We start from the raw sequence: 14,251 nt of genomic DNA, 5'->3' as shown, positions 1-14,251 counted from the left end.
ATTGTACTTGTCACTATCTCTGTCATTAGAGAGTTCTTGAAATTTATATTTTCCCCGCATTCATAAAATATTTTGATATGATACCTCTTGCACAAAAGGGGAGATCTATAACTGAAACTTGATTAATATATTTCAGTATTATTTGTATTTATCCTGGTAATAATGAACAGTTTGACTCGTAGACATTTTGTTAACTTCCCATGATTGTATGAGAAGATTCGAGGAGAACGGCAGTTACGTAGACCTTCGTCCCCCCCCCCCCCAATACCAATAATGCACAACACAATGTCAATACGGCGGTTGCTGTCGTCTGCGATACATCGAACTTTTCTGTTGATTTTCGAGTTTCGTTATTTTTTTTTCTGATTATTATATGCTTATTTAAGTTGTGTTAACTCTCGCTAGCGGTTTTATATTTTATTTTATCCGTCTTAGTATTTATTTTATTATTATTGTTAACATTTTGTTTTATTATTATTATTATTATTATTATTATTATTATTAATTTGTATTACTGTCTTTGTATTATCTCCGTCACGGTTATTATTATTATTATTATTATTATTATTATTATTATTAATATTATTATCGTTACTTTTATTTATATCATCAACATTATTATTGATATCTGTAAAATGTATGTAGACTACTGGACTGTACCCGAGCACAAGCATATTCTCATTTCGGGTATCTATTGATCTGATTATAATGTGATAAATGAATCTATAAAGATGCTGGGTATGCATTTAGATCCTAAACTAAGGTGGAATAGCCATGTCAGTTATGTATGTAAAATAATTTCTAGAGTAATTTATCTCTTGAGAAGTATCATGTACAAGACTCCCAAACATTATTTAAAACAAGTTTACTCTGCACTATTTGAAAGTGTTATTAGATATGGATTACTTTTATATGGAAATAGTTCGGACCTTCCAAACATTTTGTTACTGCAAAAAAAGGCAGTTCGTATTATAACAATGTCACCACCCAGACTATCATGTAGATCTCTTTTCAAAAATGAATATTATGACAGTCTAAAAGCTATATATTTTTTAACTTTTAATGTATGTAAACAAGAATATTACTAATTATGCAAGTATAGTAGATCTGCATCGCTATGTAACAAGAAATAATGATCAATTAAATGTATCACATGTCAGGTTGGAAAAAACACAATCGAGCTATGTAATTACTGCAATAAAAGTATATAATAAGATACCAACAAATATAAAGGCACTTAATAAAACACAATTTAAATTTCAGATTAAGAGATGGCTACAAAATAATCCCTTTTTTTTTAATGAATTTTTTGAAAATGATGTAGTATTTTAGTTAAATTTTATTATTTTTTACTCTTTTAATATTTTAAATATTGACGCATTGTTTTTTATATTATCACATTGACGAGGCCTCTTGTATTCTTGTACCTTCAGGCAAATAAAGAATATGAATATGAATATGAATATGAATATGTACCATTTGAATTGTAAATTGTGAATAATTTTGAATTTGAATTTGAATTTGAAAGAGGTACTCATGCCCTCCCCCACCTAGCAATTGACTTAAACTACAGTGTGCCTGGTACTTTATTATTATTATTATTATTATTATTATTATTATTATTATTATTATGATCATCATAATTATCCACTGCTTCTATTTATTGGAAGAGTGCCAAGACTTCTTTAGTCGCTGCAGTTGTAAGTGGGTCATAAACGTCTGATATTTAATATACTGGCGACCCACATTTAACCCTTTCCGCACAGTAGGCCACCACCATTCATCATCGATTTTTTTTATTCTCCCCCCCCTCTCCATCTTTCTTGTTGCTCGTTCCTCACAGCAAAAACTATTTTTGATGCTACATCGTCAAAAAAGCATTGTCTGACGTAGCGCCAGAAGATGTGCATTCCACCCGTTCGAGGATGCAAGAAGTCTGGGTATCATCCCCTCCACAATCACAACCCTAGGGGCATTATTTTCCACTCGCAGGCAACACCATCACCCAAGCCCTTGTTGGAATTTACGATCTTTCGTTTTCTTCCAATTCTTATTTCTGTTTTCTATTGTATACAGTACTTATCCTTTCTGTTTATTCTTTGAAAAGCTTCTATATCCCCACCAGCAAGAATAAAAACAGAGCGTTGTCAGACCCAAAATTAATCTTGTGGCCAGCCCCGCCTGATACAGCGTTGTGCCCTTGTGACGGCGGCCATTGTTCACACACGCGTTGTAGTACAGGGGGCTTTGAAATAAATCGAACAGTCCAGCCACTGTATCTGCTTAAAGTCTTGCCTTGAATGTCGGTATGTATTCAAATTTTAAAGAATTGTTTCCTGTGAGTTGTTACAAGAGTATGATATAATTAATAACTACTTTAACTTTTTGTTTAATTAGCAACTTCATTAAATTGTGTAGAAGTTAATAAACACAGATTTAGTCATTTATTTACTCATTTATTTATTTACTTATTTAATTACTCATTATTTTCAGTTATTTATTTCATTACTAATTTATTTGTTTATGTAATTAATCATTTCTTTATTTACTCATATATTTCTTTCTTTATTTATTTAATAATTTATGTTCTTATTCACTCATTTATTTGTTATTTATTCACTAATTTATTTATTGACCCATTTATTCATTTACTTAATTGTTTAATTACTAATTAATTATTTGTCTATTTAGTCATTTATTTCTTTAGTTATTTATTAAATTACTCACTTATTTATTTTCTTATTTATTTGCTTATTCAGTCATTTATTTAATTATTAATTAATTTATTTACTTATTTATTTAGTCATTTATTTATTCATTTATTTAGTTTATTTACTTATTTATTTACTGATTTATGTATTTACTCATTTATTTATTCTCTTATTTATTTATTCCCTTATTTATTTATTTATTTATTTATTTATTTATTTATTTATTTATTTATTTATTTATTAGCCGTACCCGTGCGCTCCGCTGCACCCGTTAGAAATAAATATAAAGTAATTACATAATTAAAATAGGACGTTTGATCCAGGGAACATTCGTGTTTGATAGAAGGACAATTTAAATTGTAAAAAAAAATTAAAATGCGATCATTTGATCCAGTCATAAAAATTATTTTAGGAAATACAGGAAACGAATGTCTATCAAGTTTTCTGTGCATAAGAATCTATTTTAATCTTACTTGTCCTCGATTCACTCAGAAGTTACTGTAATAACATTATAGCATTATGTCCATCTAGAGAAACTACACTTTCCAATGATGAATTAATAATTAATTATACAAATCGGTTAATTTAGCTTCCGATATTACTTCATACAAACACAGAAACATTATCTGTAGGCTATCTTTCATATTTTTCGATTGTTGTTGTCCAAAGCCCCTTATAGACAAAGTCATTTGTTTTTTATTTCATTACACCGCCTTACATGGTGTTATTATTGTAATTTTGAAACTCATTTATCTCATTAAATATCAATCCTATCAAAATTTTGCATGGAATAAAACTTATCGGAAAGTATTCTTAAATAAACTTCTGTTATGTAATATTTTTCATGAAAATTAATAATATGGGAGATATTTCGATTTATTTAATTTAAGCCCCCTTATAACCCCCTTTTAAATAAAATATTTTGAATCCATATAGCCTAAAATCTAAGTTACAACGAACTTAATTTATATTCCAATTTTCATATAAATCGGTTCAGCCATTATCACGTGAAAAGGTAACAAACTTACAGACAGACATAATTTTCAAAAAAGCGATTTTCGGTTTCAGGGCGGTTAATTATATATGTTAGGACCAATTATTTTTGGAAAATCGAAAATTACCAGAAAAATTTCGGCTACAGATTTATTATTAGTATAGATTTATTTGTATAATTTATTTAGTTTTATGAGTTTGGCCTGCTGCCACATGGAGTCTTGTAATGAGAATTCTCAGTCTTAAAACAACACAACAACCATACGCCCATACCGGCCACCCTACCATATTATATCCTGGCTTAGTTGCCTCATGAGTGATGCCCTATTGGTGTCATTTATGAGGTTCAAACCTGTCTTTGGACAGTTGACTAAACAAACATTTAAGCTACATAGACGATAATAGAAATCTTTAATTTCCAGCTCTGCAACTAAACTTGCCTACATAGCCTTGCAACATGTTCCGTTAGTTTCACGTTTGTTGGTAATGGCGATATAATACGGCATTAATAAAAGCAACACAAAACGATAGTCGTCTACTAATTGCCTTTCGTCCTTCCGCTGTTTTTACTCGTCGCTGTCTGCTAGCGATTCTTTCTCGGCGCGATAGTCTACTGTCACTTCTCTTGTGTATTCACGATTATGCCTCGAATCCATAGATGTAATAAAAAGAGAGGCGAAATGTCTGACTGCTGGAACCAGATGTGTGCGGGGCGAGGAAGAAATAGGAACACGTTCGGGTGAACGATGAGGGGAAAATAACAGGGCGAAGAAAAAATAGACTGTGAGACAAATTTGATGTTGGCAGTACATGACGGAAAAGGTTTCTTTTACTGGAGGGGTGGCAGTAGTGGTTTGGAAAGAAAGGGGTTAGGGAGGGCTAAGTTTAGCAAGTAGAATCACCCTCGTACTGCCTCACCCTCTTGCGGCGAATGTCGGCAGCAACACAAACCAACTGACGGGGAAACATGGCCGAATGCGCTAACCAGTCCAAGTGGAAATGTTGCGGGTTGCGTCTGCGAGCCTGCCTTGTTACACCCGTGCAGTGTAAAACAAGCACGAAGAACGTCGGACTGACACCAGTTATAAATCCTTGTAATAGTAATACAGCGGTTAACGTTTTCCCAGCCAATGCTGCTGCTTTTCTAAAAACGAAAATTCATTGAAAGCATGCAACTCACAAAACGGTACCAGTTTGACTACACTTGGGTTGCGACTGTTTCTTAAGAACCATACCTGTAGTAACATGGGTGGTGCGGGCCGTTTTTTAAGGGAAGGTTCAACACTGAAACGACCAAAAATGACATTTTGCACTTTAATTGAATTAAATTTGCCGCTTTCTTTTTTCTGAATCAGAATGTATCGTATGTTTTTCTGTGTACAGAACATAGCAACAAAAAATGATAGATAGATAGATAGATAGATAGATAGATAGATAGATAGATAGATAGATAGATAGACAGACAGACAGACAGACAGACAGACAGACAGACAGATAGATAGATAGATAAATAGATGAATTTAATGTCATTCAGCGACTTACAGCCATAGACAACATCAGAGTATATATATATATATATATATCATACGTGGCTACTACAATATGAATAAATGTAAAAATAAAATAAAAAATAAATATGCAATCACCAGATAATCACAAAAACAGGTTAAAAGTTTTAAAAGAAATAGTATAAAATTAGGTTAAAATGTACATATTTGTCAATTACATGATGTTAAAACAAATAGTATCTAAAACGTAATATTGCTAAAATCATTGACACTGTAGATTGGATTTGCCATCAATGTCCTTCTCACCATCCTTCTGAAAGTAAAATATGACGTGTTTCTTATATGCAATGGCAAAGATGTTTTCAAAGCCTGCTATTTTTAGTCTATTGTAGAATTTAGAGAATTAACAGATTACATATTTAACAGTTCATTAGAATGCAGTTCTTTGCCATAAATATGAATTTCGCATTCCTAAACTTCGATCTCTGTTTATTGCGGTCTTTGTTTGTAGTCGTAATTTTCCTTTGTTCTAGCCGTGTACCGCAGTGTGTGTTACACTGTTGCATGGAGCAGTGATGGCGCATACTTAAAAATATGCCCAAATGCCATCTTTTTCACTTAGACCCTTTGAATCTGAGTCCGGATCTTTAGCCCTTCGGTTAATGTTCCGCCCTTTAAGAGCAAAAGGCTTGATAGGCTATAGGCCTGTATGCTGAGGCACATTTGCGTGCTGCCCGGTCACGTGCTGCCCCCCTTCCAGTCAAATTCTGTGCACAAACCCATTACGTCATGTTGATCACAAATAAAAGCCATTTGAGCATTTGCCCGTGAAATCAGATTCTAGCAATTTGCGGGCTTTGCTCGTAGGACACGCATCTGTTCTATTGTAATGGCGCTCACATCACCAAATGAAGGAATCCCACGAGCAGAGCAGATCCTAGTTCTCCATGGCAACGTGTCTATCTCCTTGTTATTTCCTTTAATATCTTATTTACTAGTAGACTCTACGTAGTCGATATAAATATGTACATACAATTGACTATAACAAAACAACAAATTTGTTATAAAAATACTTACGGCTTTTAAGGAACCCGGAGGTTCATTGCCGCACTCACATAAGCCCGCCATTGGTCCCTATCCTGAGCAACATTAATCCAGTCCCTACCATCATATCCCACCTCCCTCAAATCCATTTTAATATTATTCTCCCATCTACGTCTCAGCCTCCCCAAAGGTCTTATTCCCTCCGGCCTCCCAACTAACACTCTATATGCATTTCTGAATTCGCCCATACGTGCTACATGCCCTGCCCATCTCAAACGTCTGGATTTTATGTTCCTAATAATGCCAGGTGAACAATACAATGCGTGCAGTTCTGCGTTGTGTAACTTTCTCCATTCTGCTGTAACTCCATCCCTCTTAGTCCCAAATATTTTCCTAAGAACCTTATTCTCAAACACCCTTAATCTTTGTTCCTCCCTCAAAGTGAGAGTCCAAGTTTCACAACCATACAGAACAACCGGTAATATAACTATTTTATAAATTCTAACTTTCAGATTTTTTGACAGCAGACTAGATGACAAAAGCTTCTCAACAGAATAATAACAGGCATTTCCGATATTTATTCTGCGTTTTATTTCCTCCCCAGTGTCATTTATATTTGTTGCTGTTGCTCCAAGATATTTGTATTTTTCCACCTCTTCGAAGGATAAATCCCCAATTTTTATAGTTCCATTTCGTACAATATTCTATACTGAAGCAATATTTCAATCACCAGCAGGGTTAGGAAGTTACCCGTATAAGTTAATTAGTAGGCTACACCATGTTTAATACGTGTAAAATGCGTAATTTGTCATAAATGTAATAAATTAAAAACATTACATAAACAAAGTGTTACTTTGTTACTCGAGTTTCCAGTCTATCAGCGTGCATACTTTATGTAATTCATTCAAGCTCTTTATATTAAGTTTTCATTTCTTCTATGCTTAGAAAGATACGCCGATACCACATAGAGTTTACGCGTGTTGTTTAGCTATTCGCCACGTCGATACAGATCCCAGAGTTCACTAGTCGTCAAAGGCTGACACAGTTTTCATCTTTTTGTCGTTCCGTTTCCATGGTTTCCCCGGTATTTCTGCCTTCATATCATTGTGTTAAAGGATAGTGTCTTTGTGCGTAATGCTGACTTTATCCCCTGACCGAAGTCGTCTTGTTCAGAGGCCAATATTAAAAGAGAAAACACAAAATTTGTTGTCCTTATGACAACTCTCTGTGGACATTTTCCCTGAAACAGAACCTAAACCTAAACGATATATGAATTTATAATTTACATAAATTACATATTATTTAAGAATTCGTTGAGTTTGTCACGTTATAACAATATTACTTATTTACTTACTTACTGGCTTTTAAGGAACCCGGAGGTTCATTGCCGCCCTCACATAAGCCCGCCATTGGTCCCTATCCTGAGCAAGATTAATCCAGTCTCTCTCATCGTATCCCACCTCCCTCAAATCCATTTTAATATTATCTTCCCATCTACGTCTCGGCCTCCCTAAAGGTGTATTTCCCTCCAGCCTCCCAACTAACACTCTATATGCATTTCTGGATTCGCTCATACGTGCTACATGCCCTGCTCATCTCAAACGTCTGGATTTAATGTTCCTAATTATGTCAGGTGAAGGATACAATGCGTGCAGCTCTGCGTTGTGTAACTTTCTCCATTCTCCTGTAACTTCATCCCTCTTAGCCCCAAATATTTTCCTAAGAACCTTATTCTCAAAAACTCTCAATCTCTGTTCCTCTCTCAAAGTGAGAGTCCAAGTTTCACAACCATAAACAACAATCGGTAATATAACTGTTTTATAAATTCTAACTTTCAGATTTTTTGATAGCAGACTGGATGACAAAAGCTCCTCAACCGAATAATAACAGGCATTTCCCATATTTATTATGTGTTTAATATAACAATATTGTACTAATAAATTTGAACTTAATTCAGTCTAAGCGCTTGTATGAAACTCACAAGCTGGCCTTCACTGTAATTCATGCGAAATGTGTTAGTTGAAAGTTGAAATTATCCCCACCGACCCGTGAGTCACAGTGGTGGCGTTAGCAGGCCCATCCTCAGTACGTAACATGTAATTTCGTTCACCGTTCGTTAAAAATAATCACATTTTTTTTTTAAGAATTACTACGTTCCATTGTACGGAGTACAAACAGAAACCAAATGCTGGATTTTCATACTTACTTACTTACAAATGGCTTTTAAGGAACCCGAAGATTCATTGCCGCCCTCACATAAGCCCGCCAGTGGTCCCTATCCTGTGCAAGATTAATCCAGTCTCTATCATCATACCCCACCTCCCTCAAATCCATTTTAATATTATCCTCCCATCTACGTCTCGGCCTCCCTAAAGGTCTTTTTACCTCCGGTCTCCCAACTAACACTCTATATGCATTTCTGAATTCTCCCATACGTGCTACATGCCCTGCCCATCTCAAACGTCTGGATTTAATGTTCCTAATTATGTCAGGTGAAAAATACAATGCGTGCAGTTCTGTATTGTGTAACTTTCTCCACTCTCCTGTAACTTCATCCCGCTTAGCCCCAAATATTTTCCTAAGCACCTTATTCTCAAACACCCTGAACCTATGTTCCTCTCTCAGAGTGAGAGTCCAAGTTTCACAACCATACAGAAGAACCGGTAATATAACTGTTTTATAAATTCTAACTTTCAGATTTTTGGACAGCAGACTGGATGATAAGAGCTTCTCAACCGAATAATAACACGCATTTCCCATATTTATTCTGCGTTTAATTTCCTCCCGAGTGTCATTTATATTTGTTACTGTTGCTCCCAGATATTTGAATTTTTCCACCTCTTCGAAGGATAAATCTCCAATTTTTATATTTCCATTTCGTACAATATTCTGGTCACGAGATATAATCATATACTTTGTCTTTTCGGGATTTACTTCCAAACCGATCGCTCTACTTGCTGGATTTTCATAGAGATACAAATTTCCAGATTCGTGATGCCAAAAGTGGTGAATATTGGCTGCACGTAGAATCTACAAACTGGATTAATCTTGCACAGGATAGGGACCGATGGCGGGCTTATGTGAGGGCGGCAATGAACTTTCGGGTTCCTTAAAAGCCATTTGTAAGTAAGTAATAAATACATTACATATTATATTGTCAATTTTACAATATGTCATGGGTTAAGCCGAAGATGCGCAACCTGACAGGTGTTCAAAAAGCAATTCTATGAACTAGACTGTGATTTTTTAATCTAAATTTGAATTTTGATATTACACGTAGTTCTGAGTTCTGCTTAGTTTAATTTAATCCCCTTCAGTTATATTCAACCTAGGTTTTACTGTACGTAATTAAATTTGCACAAACTTAAATAGAATACTTGGTTTTATCGTCCATGTTGTTCCGAAAAAAAGATAATATTAGTAGTATTGCAATATGAATAGAAATGTGTCCGCGAGGAGGCCGCAGATTTTGTCTGACTTCATAACCCGATCCGAGCTCCTCGTTTGTTCTGCCACTTTCTCTTCAATCCTCTTCACTCTGCTCAGGGCCATTGACGTAAATGACCGCCGCGCCGCTTGTCTGAGACGGCGTGGAGCGGGCGATTGTGTGAAAGGCGGTGCACAGTAACACGAGTCAGTGCAACGTAAGCGAAGCAGACTTGTATGTTATCGGAATAGCTATAAAGATAAGAGGAGACAGCGAAATTAAAAGATGCATTTTGATAACTTGTAAATATTAATAGACGGGCTATTCCATCTCAAATCGACCGAAATATAGAGAAAATTGACCCTGCAATTTTTAAATACAATGAAACTTTTCCTGTCCGTACACAACTGTAATAATATAATGCTTTGTGCAAAGTTTGAGGCATCAGAACTTAATACTGTTTAAATTTGCATGGGTAGACATAACGGCTCGGTTAGAAAAGCCAACGTACTATGGTAGGAACGATCATGATTTTAAAATCAAAAGTAGGAAACAGAAAACGGATGTAGGTAAATTCTCATTTTTAAATAGAACTATAAATGATTGGAATGACCTACCTGCAGCGGTCTTTGAGGGCTGTCCTTCCTTAAGGAGATTCAAGAATAATTTAAAAAGTTGTGTATAAAGTGCAAATTAAAATTAAGGTGACATTCAACATTTAATTTTTTAAGGTGACATGTATTTATCTAGGCTGACGAGTTTACTTCCTTGGTTTGAATTGTAAATTATTTAAAAATAGCGTGTAAGAAGGCCTTAGACTAGAAATGTTTAGTTTAAATGTAGTTCTGTTTATAAGTATGCATAAGGATGTAATTATTTGACTTATTTGAACTGTTGTATCAGTGAAGCGAGGTGAGTCAGTGAAGTTATGGTTTTACAGTGCAGTGAACAGTTCCGATCAGTGATAATTTATAGCGTCAATGAAATGTGTTCTATAGTGTCAGTGAAATGTGTTACAGAGTGTCAGTGAAATGTGTGCTAAAGTGTCAGTGAAATGCGTCATAGTGCCACTACAGGGAATGAGATGAGAGTAAAGTGAAAGACTATTGAAACTTATGTAGGACCTATACATAATTATGTAGGTTGTGTTGTAAAATTAGGTGTTTTATTTTATGTTTTATTATTATTGTGTTAAATTGTATTGTGTATTCTTATTGTATTGTGTATAAAATTGTATATGTGTTGTAAATTGTATTATGTTTTGTAAATTTTATTGTGTATTGCTTATCATTTTATTGTGTATTGTTAATATTGTATATACCACTGCCACCGGGTGCTTGCCCTCTTGCAGTGTAAATAAATACATACATACAAATTAAAACTATTTAAATTTATCGTATTTTCATGAAATTAGCAACTTTAAACTGTTGTATCTCGAAACCCTTTCACCCAATGATCAAAATCATGGTTTATTTTAATGCTGAGAAATTAAAGTTTATATTGACATATAAACAGATTTTCTTACTTTTTATGGAAATGGAGAAATTTAGATTTTTCTTTATTAAGACGCCTTTGACCACGAAAAAATATTTTTAAAATATATGGTTAGATTCCGCATTGAAAGTACAAATAAACACATATTTTTACTGGTGGTATGTTGATAAGAAAGTATTGAAAATATGAAATAAAGAAAATAAATAGTACCCGCGTGAACTAACCAGCTGACTGTACGCAGTCCAGGCATGCAAGGCCAGGAGGCAAACACGTGATGTTTCGTCTAGTAGCGCATAACTGGGCTAGCTTTATCACACGTTTTCATAAACACAGGACTAAAATGACGCCCAATGCTCGCTTATCTTCAGCTCTCGGCCAGTGCGTGGGGTACTGCGCCGTTCAAGTCTAGGCGTGTGAAAATAATCTATTTAATACCCTCGAAACTTATTGCCGAGCCACTAAGCAAATAATGCCGAATCCCTCTTATTAATGCCAGGTTTTTTTCTCAATATTTTTTACATTTTTACAAATGGCCAAAAAGCCTAAAAGCAAGTAAGATCAGATTATCTGTCTCTCTGTATACAATAAAAATAAGGATTACTTCTTAACATAACCTACCAAATGTCAGCTTCAAAATAAGCTCTCGTTCAATGTTCTGCAGTAAATGGTTCCAGAGTTCTGAGCGCTGAAAGAAGCTTGGTTTTATAAAATACGCTAAATTTGTCGCTCAATAATACGAAAACCGTTTGACTTTCGATAGTATATTTTTGAAAATGCACTGTCCTCAGCACCTTGTATAAATAGGGAAAAAATTATAGCATTAAAAAGTTGCGAGATTTTTTACTGATCGATTTCATATGGAATAGCCCAGACAGACAGTGAAACTTAAGAGATGTGATTATGCAATCAGATCCCATGTAAATAATACGATCCACTGAAACACATGAGTATGTCTACTATCGGCCAAGTTCAAGCTTTGGTTGCGTCGATGCCAGTCATGAGTTCATATCCCGTGTGCAGGATGGAAGCTGATCGATTGTTTATAAAGTTGCGACAGGATTGAAATGTGTATTGTTCGTTACGTGTGAAATAATATCCTCCAGGGGAGAAATTAATTTCAATTATACATGAAGACAGAATTTGAAATGAAAGATGATACTGCAGACAAAAGAATTAAGGGACGTTAGTAGTGATATGAAGAAGTGGAGGGGTTATTTGTAATATGGAGACGAAATAAGAGCTACTAGTGTTATTTTTCGTTAATTCTATCTTACTGATTCAATGTTAATCAACATATAAAAACGGGTCAACAATAAAATTTAATTTAAAACTGAAACTAAAAAAAAAAAAAGGAAAAAAAAAAAAAGAAAACATATTTCTCATTTTGGAGATAGTATCTTTAAAATATATGTATATTTTTGGATTCTTTTTATTTTTATTTTTTTGAACTGATTTGACGGGGGCAAAAATTGTAGAATATTACAGAATTTGTTACCCCAGAAGTTTCAGATGAAAATAAATGAAGAGTCCACTGCAAGAATGATGGATGTCACTTTCTTGTCGAAAATGAACCAAGACTGTCAATGCATAGCTTAAGACATATAGAATGTACATAGAGAGTTATATGGCATTAACACTGATAGTCATTATCCAGTAATGATCGGAAAATCACAGTTTAGCTTTGAGCTCTAAGCATTTCAAACTTTCAATTGCTTCTCCTGAAAAAATGTGTTCCAAATGACATCCATCATTCTTGCAGTGGACTCTTCAATTGCAAACGAGACGAAGACCATGGCTATCGGATGAAAAAATAAGTAAGGTAAATGTGTGAATTCGAAATGAGGCACTGGAATATATGGACAATTTTAAATACTTTATGTGTACTATAAGCAGTAACATGAGCTGCTGCCAGGAAGTCAAAAGGAGGATAGCAATGGCAAAGGAAGATTTTAATAGAAAAAGGAGCATCTTCTGCAAACCTCTGGAAAAAGAACTAAGGAAGAGACTAGTGAAATGCTTTGTATGGAGTGTGGCACTGTGTGGGGCAGAAATATTGACATTACGACGAAGTGAAGAGAAGCGAATAGAAGCATTTGAAATGTGGATATGGAGAAGAATGGAGCGTGTGAAATGGACAGACAGAATAAGAAACGAAGGTGTGTTGGAAAGATTGGGTGAAGAAAGAATTATGCTGAAACTGATCAGGAGGAGGAAAAGGAATTGGCTGGGTCACTGGCTGAGAAGAAACTGAGAAGTAAGAGTGTACTGGAAGGAATGGTAAACGGGAGAAAAGTTCGGGGCTGAAGAAGATATCGGATGATATAATATACAGCATATAGATTGTATACGGAAACAAAGAGGAAGGCAGAAAAGAGAGAAGATTGGAGAATTCTGGGTTTGCAGTGAAGGACCTGCCCCTGGGCGGAAAAGTGTGAATGAATATGTATGTAGCTAATGCCTATCCACTACACTTTACGTGATTCGGGTTCCGCTTATTGCGAATAGATGGCAGGACTGTAACTCATTTCATACTTGCACACCAAATCGGCTGTACATAATGTGTATCTGTGAATAGTTATGTCGTGTACTAGGGTGAGTGTGTGTAATATAAAATTCTTAAACTTACCGTTGCTTGTTGAAATGAAATGAAATGAAATGAAATGATTAGCCTAAAAAAAATGTCCCGTTAAGGGCAAAGGCCTCCTCCTATAGAGGGAGAGCTCTATTTGTCTCACGCGGTGAGCTACTCCGCGTAAGAGTGGAATTGTTCACTTGGTTCACATTCTGCACACTTTGGTATTGTTCGCTTGTTTCTGTCGCACTGGTTTTAGTCGCTATTCACTTGTCTTCTTATGTTTCTCCAGTCTTCCCTATGTCTTGCTCTGCTTGACCAATGGCTTCCTACTCGTTCACTGAAGAGGTCGGCCCATCTTCGTCTTGGTCTTCCGGGTGATCTCTTGCCAATGCGGGGATCCCATAGTGTGACTTTCTGCGTCCATCTTTCGTCTCTAAGTCGTGCAACATGGCCTCCCCACTTCCATTTGGTCTTGGTGGCTTGCAGTGCTGGATCTTTA

This window comes from Periplaneta americana, chromosome 3 (assembly GCF_040183065.1).
Source record: "Periplaneta americana isolate PAMFEO1 chromosome 3, P.americana_PAMFEO1_priV1, whole genome shotgun sequence".
NCBI classification, from domain to species: domain Eukaryota; kingdom Metazoa; phylum Arthropoda; class Insecta; order Blattodea; family Blattidae; genus Periplaneta; species Periplaneta americana.
Note: the sequence above shows the minus strand (reverse complement) of the source record.